Genomic DNA, 12,695 nt, shown 5'->3' on the forward strand with positions numbered 1-12,695 from the left:
CGTGGGGCCACGCGTTGAGAAGGAAAAGTTTCGGGGAGTTAATACGAATTAAATTATTTGGTCGAGTGATTGCTTTTGTCGTATATTCGTTTCGTTTGTCGTTAACGCTTTCGTTTGAAATTCTTTTCTTTCGCCGACCTTTACGTGTTTGTTGTCGACCTTCGATCGTTTGGACAATAACGGCTTTATCTAGTGTTATTGAGTTATCGACGTTTATGATCACGGTGATCTTGCCACGTCTTACTGAGTTCGAGCTTATTTATTTTGTTTCGAGTTTTTCTTTCGTTATCGCATGAGTCAAGTCGACCCAGAGGACGACTGGATTTTCGTGTTAAATCGCGAACAATTGCTTGAGGAATTACAGCGGCGTAAACTTTCAACGGAAGGAAGTTATTCGATTCAGACCGCGCGTTTGCTGCGTCGCGTGCGCAAAGATCGAAAATTTAATACGGGCAAGATGTCGGATGAGGAGCTTTTAGAAGTCCCTACGGATGCGATGGCTCGACCTGATAGCCCGATGGATCAGGCGAGATCTCGCGCGCCTTCCGGCTCCCGCGATACTCCGCGCTCGATGGGGCGAGATTTCTCGCGCGAAAACGCGGGAAATTCCGCGATGACGGCGTACAACGTCATGCGGAAGTGGAATTTGAAATTCTCGGGTGCGAGAGGGGAAGACGCGGAAACATTTTTACTTAGGATTGAGGAAGGTCGCGAGTTAATTCCCGTACCCGACGAAGACATTTTGCGTTGCTTGCCATTCTTCCTAACGGGCATAGCACTTCATTGGTTCCGTAGTAAACGCGATCGGCTGTCGAATTGGACCGTTTTTAAAAATGCGTGGAGAACGCGGTTCGGGGACCCGGATTTTCAATTTGCTCTTCGCGAAGAAATAATGAGAAGGACTCAAGGGGAACATGAGTCTGTCGCTGATTTTTTGACGTGTCTTCGAGCCATATTCGATCGGTTGTCGCCACCGTGGACTGAATCAGAGCAAGTAAGCAGCGCGTTTCGAAATTTATTGCCGCGCATACAACAGTCCATCCGTCGAAATGAGGTAGAAGATTTAGACGCTTTAGAGGATTTGGCGACTCGCGTGGAGGCTAGTTATCAGCTGTCGCAACGCTATCGGGCTCCCCCGACTCCGGAGAAATCTCTGTTTCCGGATCTCGCGTACCACGCACCGCGCAATACGAAACAGTCTACACGAGGCCGGGAAACTCTTGCCGCGTTGAGTACGCCTAATGCGGAATCAGAAACGAGATCCGCCTCTCGCAGGGAGAGGAAAAACAAAAATCGCGCAACTCGAGCCGCGACCGGAACGGAGGCCGCTCAGACAAGTTTGTCGTCTTCAGGGGCAACGGCCGCAGAATCAAATGCTTCGCGAAATTCCGCATTAAAATGTTGGAATTGTGAGGGTGTAGGTCATATTTCGAGAAATTGTTCAGCCGCTCCGCGACTACATTGCTATCGTTGCGGCCGAGCGGAAGTAACGTTACGAACGTGTCCCGACTGTTCGGGAAAAGAATAAAGGAGTCGAATAATAGGGGGGACCCGACTCCTATTCAAACCCAACCCCCTTTTCGTGTCGTTAATTGTTCTCGTGAATTTTCGTTCAGTGCTTTTGGTTGTCGTGACATCTCGTCGATGTTATTTATTCGTGTTAAATTATTAGGAAACGAGATTAGCGCTCTAGTGGATTGTGGGTCTACTCGAACTTTCTTAGGTTCTAGCGTTGTCGAATTGGTGGATAAATTGAAATTAAAGTTTCGAAAGTCGGATGGCCGACGAGTAGTTACGGCGACCGGCCAAACGACACGCGTTAGGGGGGAGGTGGATCTTCCTTTTACGTTGTTTGATAGGACAAATTCTTTGAGAGCGTATGCATTACCGTCACTAGCAATACCATGCATACTTGGGCTTGATTTTTTGGGGCTATTTGGTATGGTGGTCAATTTTCCACGCCAAGAATGGTACTTTGAGGATGAACCCGCCATTGTGTATCGTTTCGAGAACCAGCCAGTGGACCCCATTTTTCACTTAAATTTGATCGAGAATTCGGGTAGTCGTGAATCAAGTAATTATTTCGTGTCCGAAATCGCGAAATTAGCAGACCGAAAGTCGGATGACGGCCCGCGAGAAATTAGTCTTCCCGCGGAAACGACCCGTGTTCACAAAATACAACGGGCTCGGCTGTCGAAATCTGATCCGCTTATTTGCTGCGGTTTGAGTGAGTTGTCGTCGCGCGAAAGCCAGCGATTAGAAAAATTCTTAGAGGGTCATATCGTAGGCGATCCGAATAAACCGGGAGCGACTAGTTTGACGGAGCACAAAATTGATGTCGGCGGACATGCTCCGATTAAACAGAGGTATTATCCCGTTTCGCCAAAAATTCAGGAAGCGATTTACGCGGAAGTAGATAAAATGTTAGCGGCGGGGATTATAGAACCATCTAAAAGCGAATGGTCTAGTCCGATCGTAATGATTAAGAAACCTAATGGAAGCTATCGATTTTGTCTGGATTTTCGAAAATTAAACAGCGTTTCGAAAAAGGATGCGTATCCATTACCGTATATGAACGCAATTCTCGATAAGTTACGATCGGCTAGTTATATTTCGACTATCGATCTAAGTCAGGCCTATTTTCAGATTCCGCTCGAGAGAAATAGTCGCGAGTTAACGGCGTTTACGGTACCGGGGAAGGGGTTGTTTCATTTTACTCGAATGCCGTATGGTCTCACCGGTGCCCCCGCGACATTTCAGCGTTTACTTGATCGGCTTATAGGTCCTGAAATGGAACCGCATGCTTTCGCTTATTTAGATGATATCGTTGTCGTAACCCGTACTTTTGAAGAACATTTGAGTTGGTTGAAACGCGTACTAGATCGGATAAGAGAGGCAGGCCTTACAATAAATCCTGAGAAGAGTAAATTCTGTCGGTCACAAGTGAAATATCTTGGGTTCCTGATACAACAGGAGGGGCTCAAGGTTGACCCTGATAAAACCGCGCCGATTGTCGAATATCCGCCACCGAAGAACTTAAAGCAATTGCGACGATTTATAGGGATGGCGTCTTGGTATCGCCGATTTATACCGCAGTGTGCGACGCGCTTAGAACCGCTAACTCGTCTCCTCCGGAAGGGTTTCTCTTGGGAGTGGGGGGATGAGCAAAAAGCTGCGTTTGATTCTATTAAATCGTGCATCACGTCACCGCCGACGCTGTCGTGTCCGAATTTTGAATTGCCGTTTGTTTTACAAACGGATGCGAGTTCGGTCGGTTTGGGAGCGGTATTGACCCAAGAAACGGAAGGCGTAGAACACGTCATCGCGTTCGCTAGTAGAGCGCTGTCGGAGGCCGAAAAGAAATACTCTACGACCGAGCAGGAATGTTTGGCTGTCGTTTGGTCGATTAAAAAGTTTAGACCGTATCTCGAGGGGTATACTTTTAAAGTCATCACGGACCATAGCAGCTTACGCTGGTTACATAATTTAAAGAACCCCACAGGTCGATTAGCGCGATGGGCTCTCGAATTGTTGGAATACGACTACGCGATCGAACACCGGAAAGGAGCGTTACATCATGTTCCAGACGCGTTGTCGCGCATGTATGAGACTACCGACGAATTATGTGCTGTTGCGATTACCGGAGACACTTGGTATGATGCACGCGTTCGAGACGTGGAAACTAATCCGCGTAAGAATTCGGGTTGGAAAATCGAAAACGATCAGCTGTATTTTCGAAAGCCGAACGCTGTCGTTTCTCAAGTTGTCGACGATCTCGAGCAATGGAAACTAGTACTTCCTAAAGAAGCGCGCGCGAACGTTATTAGGGAGGCTCACGATGTTCCACAATCAGGTCACTTAGGAGTCGAGAAAACATATCAGCGAGTAGCGACTCGGTATTTCTGGCCGCGTATGTTTCGTGGGGTAGCGGATTATGTCAGACATTGTGACGTTTGTCAGAGGACAAAGGTGGAACAGAATGTGCCGATGGGTTTAATGGGACGCCGAGCTGTCGAAACTCCGTGGACGGTCGTAGCGGCGGATATTATGGGTCCTTTTCCGCCGAGCAAAAACGGTAACGCGTATATTCTGGTAATCCAAGACCTATTCACCAAATGGATTGAATGTAGCCCGCTCCGGAAAGCAACGGGCAAAAAGATTCGCGAGCTGTTAAACGAATTAATCGTTAACCGTTGGGGCGCGCCGCGGATACTGTTGACGGACAACGGCACGGAATTCATCAATCGCGAATTACAGGCATTCGCGGAAGAGTATGGCGTCGTTCACTCGACCGTACCTCCGTATCATCCTCAGGCAAATCCGGTAGAACGCGTCAATAGGGTACTCAAAACTATGATTACGGCGTTTCTCAAAAACGATCATCGCGAATGGGATATTCACTTGGCTGAGTTCAGATTCGCATACAACACGGCGTACCATACCTCTTTACAGGCTACTCCGGCGTTCTTAAATTTCGGTAGGGAACCCCCGCCGGTTAACACCGTGCGTGGGAGACACGAGTCAGCTGTCGAAGTCGCGGAAGCGAATCCCGAGACTTGGAAAGAGCGCATGGAAAGAATTCAGGCTTTGCGAGATTGGGTAGTAGAGAACATAGAGGCAGCGCATAGTAAACAGGCGCATTATTATAATTTGCGAAGACGAGATCATCGTTTTGCGATTGGCGAGCAAGTTCTAAAGCGACAGCATGTGTTGTCGTCAGCCGCGCAGAATATTTCGGCTAAGTTAGCGACTAAATATCACGGTCCGTTTACTATCGCGAAAATATGGTCGCCGGTAGTATACGAATTAAAAGACCACGCTAATAGATCAATAGGCAAGGTGCACATTAAAGACTTGAAACCCTATAATATTCCACCTGACCCTCCAGGCCATTAACCCACTAAGAATGTCGCGAGAATTTCGCGAAAGATATCGCGACGTACTAAATGCTGTCGACGAGCTGCGCCCCGGGTTTTGGACGGCGATGGCCGATGAGCTGCGCAGGATGATGGAGGGGCGCATTACAACCAGAGGCGCCGTGGTGCGCGAATTTCCGGCGCACAGAGAGGCCGGGGTTCAAGTGGTCGTCGATACCCGGGATGAGGCCACCGAGACGACTGTCGGGGCCGCGCGTGAAGCCGCGGTTCAGACCGGACCGGAGGACCCGGAACTGAACTCCACATCCACCGACGACCAAGGGGCTCCCATCATGGAGTCCCCCTGGGACAGCCCTCAGGCACGACGGTCTTCCCCAGCTCCCTGGGAATGGCCGAGACCTCCGGATGGACCGCCTTCACCGGGCGACCCGAACCCACCAGACGGGTGCTGGAACTGTGGGTCCAGGGCCCATGTTGCCCGGGAGTGCCCCCGCGCGATAACGGGGGCCTACTGTTTCCGGTGCGGCACCAGGGGATACACCGTCCGGACCTGCCCCCATTGTCGCCAGGGCTGGCTGGCCCAAGGCCCGTACGTGGAAGGCCGAGGCCACCGGGGACCAGAACCCCCACGAGGTCGCCGGGCGAGGGGTGGATCCCGCCTAGGACCCTATTAACAGCTGTCGCTCGCGGTCCTCCTCCACTGCCGTTATTTTATTTTTTCTTGATACGGGTTTTGCCGAGACCATCAATTTTTTTTTGCTGTCGCTCGGTTCGAGGCCTACATATGTTTCAGGGGAAATAAATGAGTGGCGGCAACATTCTTTCCTCATTCTTGTAATTTTCCTCCTTACAACCTACTTCCACCTTTAGTGAGACAACTCGCGAATGTCGAACGGAAGGGTCCAGCCGCCAAACGGGACCGCGGGCCCCCGTGAGAGACGACAGCGCGAGCAACAGCTAGTGAGAGACGGCATCCTCTAGCTTCTCGTTTCGGAAAGTTCGTTTGTTTCGTTCCGTTGTGGATTTGTGTTGGTGTCTGCCTCGGCTCCGGAGACTTTGGTCGCCCGAACATGTGCGAAAGGACGAACGGAAAGTCCGATTTTGTGGCCATGATGGGTGGCTGGAGCCGATACGGTCTCTCTTGGCAGGGGGGGGTGTGACGTTGCCGTCCCGACGCGCGTCCATCCACCCCGGGAATCTTCACGGGGCGCGAGCCGAGCGGCCGCGCCAGAAAAAGATTGAGAGAGAGCCGTGTCGAAATCTCCGGAGAGACGAGCCGTTATCCTTCTTCGCGCTAGTACTAATTATTTTTTGTATCGTTTTTGTACGTCGGGCAACCCGCCGGAGGGAAACCAGAAGAGGCACAAGAGGAATCATTACGACAGCCGATACGACAGCGCCGGAGGAACAGAGTCTCGGGTGGAGATCGCCCCCTTCAAGTAAAGGAAGGAAATCAGCTGTCTTGAGGGCCAAAATAACCGGGCCAGATCGGCGCCACCCTCAGAGGAGGGAGGACGGAAAATCTACCTCCGGACGATCAGGGATACCAGGATCGCCGAAAGTCAGCAATTTTAAATTATCGGGGCCGTTACGGCCCCCGATACGGCGTTGTCGCGGGGCGCAGTAATACCTCGCGTGTCGCGGCGCTATTGGCCGCTAATCCGCGCACCCCTGCGCGCAGAATTGACGCCGCTATCGACCCTGGATCGCGAGATCCAGGGAATCATTCTGGTGCGGTCGCTCTTAACGAAAAGTCGCTCTTGTCGTAGTCTGTCGTTGTCGTAATTGTGTCGTCACCAAGGTCCGAACGAGAGGACGAGCCGAGGATCATCCCCTGGTCACGGGAGAAAGTATCGGTGAGGTTGCCCATCGCTATCTTGTACGCCACGTACGCGATTCCGTCCGCGGACCGGCCGTTCTGTCGCCGTCGCCATTTTCGTGTCTCGTTGTCGCTCGGGCATTGTACCGAGCTCGCGATTTTCGTGTATTTCGGGCGACCGGAGACAAGCGACCGAGGCATCAAGGACGATCGTAACGTAGGCCGTAGCTGATAAGGAACCGTTCGTCTCTCTCCGGGATTCGGGGTGTCGTAAAACGCGTAGTGACCGGCTCTCGTATATCGACCACGTGCGCGGTAAATCGCGGGGAATGCGTCCGCTATCCGTGCTGTCGAAAAGAGTTGTCGAAACCGCGTAAGACATCCCCGCAATCGATCTCCGGGCAATTTGCGTCTGTAATTAGCGTGTATGTGAGCGTGTGACCGTGTGCGTGTGACGACGTGGCAAATGTCGTGCTGTCCTTGTCGCTCTTGATACTGGTACGAATTGCGTTTATTGCGTGTATTTGCGTGGTATTTGTCGTACGTTAGAGTGTGTCGCGGTGCATAATAGATTAAGAAAGTGTCGAAATTCGAGGGTTTCGCGTAGATAGAAAGCGTTACGCCGAAAAGAGGCGAAGCGGCGTCCGACGGCTATCGAATTCCGAGCGAATCGATCTTGCTCGTAGCAAGCGAGATTTTTCGTCTTCGCAAATCGCTTGATTACTATCGTTCAATTATTAAGCCTCATTTCAAACATAGTGCTGTCGATTAAAAGAGCGAGTAACAAAGAGAATAGATCTGTTAAACGCGTTTTCGAGGAGATTGTCGAAATTTCCGTTACGCTCTCGAAACGCCGTTCGGTATCGCAAAGTCCGGCCATAAAAACGGGCCTGGAGGACGATAAATATCTCCGCCGTCTTATGATCTCGATTTCGTGCTATTGTTATCATCGCTGTCGATCTGTTGTACGTTATTTCAAATCTTCGCATTTATGTTAAACTCAGTTATATTTCGTTAATTCAGTCTCGCTAATTTATGTCATTATTACTATTTCTTTCTAGAACTTGTTATTTCTTTCACTTTATATTCCTTTCTATTATATTTCTTTTATTTAAATAAATGTGTTACATTCTCTTTTATATTAAATTCGCGTAATTTATTTGAGTGTTCGTTTCTCGTGTGTGTTAAATTCCGTCGTGTTCGTCAATTCTAGTAGTCACCGACAGCTTCGCATAAAATAATTCAAGATCCTTTTCAACGGACCCTGCCCCTCTACCGTTAGGTGAGCTAGTCGGCCCGTGGCGAAACAGGCTAACGTTCTTCGCGTTATTCTGACGATTTTGCGAACTGATACGTGGAAGACCGTATCTGGCGCCCAACTTCGAGATCTCGAGACGGCCTTCGCTTCGCCGCGGCTCGCGCGAGAACACCCTCCATCTGAGTTCCTCCGAGCGCGAGTATCTCTATCCACCTTGTGTCTTTTTTTTGACGGCGTTTTCGCTCCCCATTAACATCCTCCTCTCCAACACCCGAGGAGGATCGAAAAATTAAAAATAAAAAGACGTCGCAGTATGTACACTGAGAAAACAAATTGTTAGCTTGACTAAACCGTTCAAAAAAATTATTATTTTTTTAATTAACCTATTTAAATATTTAAGTTAAATAGATATCATGTTAGATTTGTATTATTTAATTGAAATACAAGTATTTCAATTTAAAAAATTATAATTTAGTTGAACGGTTTAGTTGTTAAAAACTTTTTTTCTCAGTGTATAATAAACAGCTTCTCCCTCTTTTTAGTCTCCAAATTTAATCTGTTTTCAGAAGGCCTCGCCTGTATGTGAGCCCCTATGCCTTATCCGCAGTAGCGGAGTGCCTTTGGCAGAGAATTATATTTTTTTATTACAGAAAGAATTATTTATTATTTTAATTATTTTAATAATGTTGTTTTGTAATTTCTAAGTATTTCTAAGTATCTTGTAATTCCTTTGTACGGTAAAAAAAGTGTATTGTATAAACTGCAAGTCTGCACGTTTTGTATACATATAAATATATTGTATACATATAATTATATTGTTTTGTATACATATAAAATATATAATAAAAATTAATAATATATATATATATATATAAATATACTCGTTTCTTTATTCATAATTGTCTTTTTTTTAATTATTATATAAGAAATAATTTTTATTTAAATTTAACATCGAGGTCGAAAAAATGATCTTTATAAAAATATTGTTATCTCTCTATATATAAATATACTCGTTTCTTTATTCAAAATTATTTTTTATTTTAATTATATCAGAATTAATTTTTATTTCAATTTAACATCGAGGTCGAAAAAATGATGTTTTCTCTCCGTAAATTTCCGAAATGGCGTGTGTATCTAAAAAGTATCAATAAATAAATAATAATAATAATATTAGTGTGTATTAATATTATTTCTGAGAACAGGTCTGCGCTCCACGATAATGCTATGTTCTATGGAATACAAGTTGCGCATAGTACAGGCAACTAGGTCTTCCGGTGTAGCCTTATCTGCGACTAACCTACTCATAAACTCATGCACATCAATAACTTCTTCTTCCATGTTATTCGCAGACAGGAAGTCTATCTTGATTTATTAAAATCTAATTACTCGTCTTATGATTCTAAGTGATAATACTAAACGTCTTATAAGATAATTATAATAAAGTAAATTCCATGTTTATAAACATCAATTAACTACATATGGATTCGCTCAAACGCAACTAAATCTGTTTTGAAATAACTTATAATTCGTCCAAAAACAGATTAATTATGCTAATCATTAATAGCCTAGAATTATATTAACTATTAGATTATATATATCCTAAGGAGATTTTAGCTAACCGACTTAATATGTTAGCCTTTATATTTATTCCGCAGACAATAAACGGGGCTTATTTAGAAATTATTAAGGAAGGTATGATAAATGTAATTAATTCTATATGGATTCCGCTTGACTACAATTAATCCTATTCTAAGATAACATAAAATAGCAGTGATTTAATTTTATGCCTTATATTCTATAACAATAACTTATTATAATAAGGACGAACAGAACTTAGTTTCTAATCTAATGTAATTTAATCTACTTAGGATAACAATCTAGATTATAATTATGCTTATAGATTGTTAACGTATGTAAAACATGTCACTGACTACTTAATTATTAATTATTACAAATCTTCAGAATTGGCATAAGATTGGTTGCAAAGTTCTCAATCTATAATCACTTGCAAGTTAGTATGAGCAAATACATTCTTATCTATTGTATTGATAGAATTAATACATTATAAACCCGGCAATTTTGCCAAAAACGATATAACATACTCGTATAACATTACAAATAAAAGGATCTTCAATCGACTTATGATTACACAAGATATGTGTTTCAGTGTCGAGTTAACCTAAATTTCGAAAAGTGGGCAATTACTTAGCCAAAACGGTATAAGGACTTTCCTTATTTACCTAAAATTATATACTAAATTTAAATTACAAATAATTTCTAGCACCTGTTTGTAATAAACACAGTAACTTGAAAATATGTCTTCACAAACAGGGAACGACTCCAAGCAGCTTAATGTTACTTGAAATTACTTGAAATAAAACTTTCCATGTCGAAACAATCAGAATTTCAATTTAACAGCTAACACTATGATCTAGACTAAAGGGTACGATTGTTTATCGCATCTGGCAAATTTACATAAGAACACGCCTTTACATTCCTTATTTCCATACACTATAAACTAGTTTTAGATTACAGTGCATTCGGGCGCTATTTAGTAATAAACCCAGCAATTTGCCAAAACGGTATAACATATTCTAGTATAACCTTACAAATAAAGTATCTTCGATCAACTTATGATTACACGAGATATGTCTTTCAGTGTCAACCTAACCTAGATCTTGAAGAGTGCACAATTAACTTAGCCAAAACGGTGTAAGGACTTTCCTTATTACCTAAAATTATATGCTAATTTTAAATTACAAACAATATCTAGCACCTATTTATAATAATCACAATAACTTAAAGATATATCTTTACAGACAGGGAGCGACTCCAAGCAACTTAATGTTACTTGAAATAACGCTTTCCGTGTCGAAACAACCTAAAATTTCAATTTTACAGTTAACACTATGATCTAAGCTAAAGGGTACAATTATCCATCGCATCTGGCAAATTTACATAAGAAAGACGCCTTTACATTCCTTATTTTCATAAGTTATAACTAATTTTAGATTACAGTACATTCGGGCGTTATTTAATAATAATTAACTTAATCAACAGTGTAGGGACTTTCCTTATTACCTAAAATTATATACTAATTTTAAATTACGAATAGTTTCTAGCACTTGTTTGTAATAAACACAGTAATTTAAGGAATATGGTTTTACAAACAGGGAACAACTCCAAGCGACTTAATGTTACATAAAATAACGCTTTCCATATCGAACAACCTAAATTTCAATTTTACAGCTAACACTATAATCTAAGCTAAAAGATGCAATTATTTATCACATCTAACAAATATACATAAGAAAACACCTTTACATTCCTTATTTGCATAAACTATAGATTAATTTATAAATTACGTTACATTCAGGCGCTGTTTGGTAATAAACCCAGCAGTTTTGCCAAAGTGGTATAACATACTCTAGTATAACATTACAAATAAAAGTATGTTCAATCTACTTGTGATTACACGAAATATGTCTTTCAGTGTCGAACTGGGCTAAATTTCAGAAAAAGTGCAATTTTGCAGCAATCTCTATCATCTGTATTACTAGTTACAGTCTTTTATCGCATTTAACAATTTTACATGCGAAGACGCCTTTATTTTCCTTATTTGAATAAATTACACACAATTTATTCTATTTGAGTTATAAATAATAATTTCTTATACTGTAATAAATCTATTATAACTCGGTAGGAGATTTAGCACTGAGTTACTACTCTATTATGAATTTACTAGATTCTAAGGTGAGTTCGGCAAGTTTCCATGCGGTCCGCTTACTAGAGACTTACTAGTCTATGCGCATCTCAAAGAACAACACGTGGTCAGAAAGATTTACAATTACCGTTGTTATAACAGTAATAATTATACTTTCAACGACAGTCTGCATCAGTGAATACAATGTGTTTCATACCACGACACACAAGACAGTGTGGAACATTAATATGCAGTGCACCTTGCTAGTGATATCGCAATAACAATCGAACTGTAAAGCACATGTATTTTAACGTAATAATAAGGCAAAAAGAGTGTAATTACTTAAGTAATTCAGCTGTAAATAAAGATCTATAATAAATAATCTATAAATTTTTAAAATTAGTCAATACTTTTGTGCTGCAGTGAGCCTCCTGTCATTACTGACTTAAGTTATAAGTAATCTGAATAATACTTGATGAAATTAACAAAAGATAATCAAGTGTTCGTTTTATGTCAGAATAGCAGAATTTCTGCACAACTAACCTATCAGGTTAAACATCAGTACTATATAAACTTATGCATTATACCTGCGTGATAGCACAGTAGTACAGTAATATTAAGGCTCAAATTCCGAGAATTATATTTAGGCAATTAAGTAAATTACTTTAAATATTGGAATTGTCAGTCGGTGACTTTCCAATTACTACAACTAACCTACATTATATTATAAATAATATATAATATATAGACGTCTTTCACATACTTAATAATAATATAAACTACCGAACAATAACTGAGTCTGTACTTTAGTAGTTGAAATAACCTATTTATTTGATAACCAAACGGGGCAAAACATCAGTAAACCTGTCATCTGCATATAATGTTACGACGATCACAATGTCGAATCAGCATAAATGCGCGCAATAATGCAATCGCTCATATTTTATATTAATAGTCTTCAGTTTTCTTTAGTTGGTCAGGAGTTTTATACGACAGATGACCTGTCACAACTAACCTGGATTAACGTATGAATGGAGC

This window comes from Camponotus vicinus, unplaced genomic scaffold (genome assembly GCF_025532165.1).
Source record: "Camponotus vicinus isolate PSW18456_S1 unplaced genomic scaffold, iyCamVici1.0 SCAF_12, whole genome shotgun sequence".
Classification (NCBI taxonomy): Eukaryota; Metazoa; Arthropoda; class Insecta; order Hymenoptera; family Formicidae; genus Camponotus; species Camponotus vicinus.